The sequence below is a fragment of the Myotis davidii genome, unplaced genomic scaffold (genome assembly GCF_000327345.1).
Source record: "Myotis davidii unplaced genomic scaffold, ASM32734v1 scaffold209, whole genome shotgun sequence".
Classification (NCBI taxonomy): Eukaryota; Metazoa; Chordata; class Mammalia; order Chiroptera; family Vespertilionidae; genus Myotis; species Myotis davidii.
In genome coordinates, this window is record NW_006300047.1 from 674,902 (window position 1) to 676,508 (window position 1,607).

The window sequence follows — 1,607 nt, forward strand, 5'->3', positions numbered from 1 at the left end:
TCTGGGGGGACCCTTGGGAAAGTGAGTAACATGAAGATGATTTCTTTTCCACCCCCAGCATCCTTGGCATTCGGCTTTTCCTAGATCTTTCTTCCCAAATGAATCTGATTTAACTTTGATTATTTAAATCCTATATACTTCCTGGTAATATAGTAAAACCCCAATCAATGGGAACCCAACTTGTCCCTTCACTTCTGTCTTATGTTCTGTCAATTTCCAAAAGTATTCAAGTAAAAGACCCAGACATAATAGAACCTTTAAAAACAATCCTGTAAGAACAGGAGCCAGATAAACCAGGGGTGAGGAGATTGTATCGAAAAGCACAGGTTAAGAACAGTACCTCAGTGGAACATAAAATTTAAATCTGTACTTCCTGGCAGCTACAATGAAAACAGGAGAGAGGGGGAGAGAGTAAGAGGGAGAAAGAGGTTATATAACTCTTCTCTTTTTAAAAAGGAAGCACAACATTTCACTAAGAGAGACAATTATATTTCTTGACATTCAGCTCGAAGATGAATTTTTCATGTAGAACTTTATATAAGGGCTATTGAACAAGATAATGGTGATTATAGTTTAGAGCAGTTTTACAAAAGATGAAAAAACATTCTCTATGTAACCATTTTTAAAAATGGGATCTGAAAACATAATGTTAAATCATTACGTGTAGGCAGTTCTAAGGGACCTCAAGTAATTGTCCACATATGCAGCCTCCGAGCAGTAAAGGAGAGATTAGCAGCGGTTCTCAACCTGTGGGTCGCGACCCCTTTGGCAGTCAAACAACCCTTTCACAGGGGTCGCCTAAGACCATCCTGCATATCAGATATTTACATTATGATTCATAAGAGTAGCAACATTACAGTTATGAAGTAGCCATGAAAATAATTTTATGGTTGGGTCACAACATGAGGAACTGTATTTAAAGGGCCAGAAGGTTGAGAACCACTGACCTAAATCATGTCAATGGGTTTCCCAAAAAAAATAAGGATTCTGTTGCCAGAATTGCCAAAGGACTGTTCACTGAAACCAGAATCTGTGTGTTTTAAAAGTCTTTCAAATGATGCGACTGATCGCCCATATTTGTGGTTGTGGTAACCTTCAGGGTACATTTACCTCAAAATGACTCAGAAAGACTCAAAACTACCTATATGCCCTCACTGGAGAGTTCAAATCTTGCCTCGTCTGCTTAGGGACATGTAAAAATGATAGACTAGGATGGAACGCTGGTCCCTCTGGTTCAGCTGGGGGTTACTCTTCTGTAAACCATGTTAGCCAGAGAATGCAAGCCTGGACTGTCACCACTGAACAGAGAGCAAAGAGCTTGGTATTAGAAGGAGCTTCAGGAAAATGTGTCTGCTTATCCTCCAGGGAAATAACAGGTTAGTGTAACATCTACCAAGCAGATGTGCTGACAGGAACCCAGGCCCGATGGCAGTGCTGTTGAAAAGGGGAAATCCAATTCTAATATAGATGATTTCTTGGTGCAAAAGTGTTGTATTTCAGCTAGTCCGGCTGGGTTTTTGTCTAGCTATTTGTCAACAGAGGAGAATCTCTTTCTTGAACTAAAATTTAAAATCTAGTCCTCTGTATGTGCATGTTTATATCAGTGC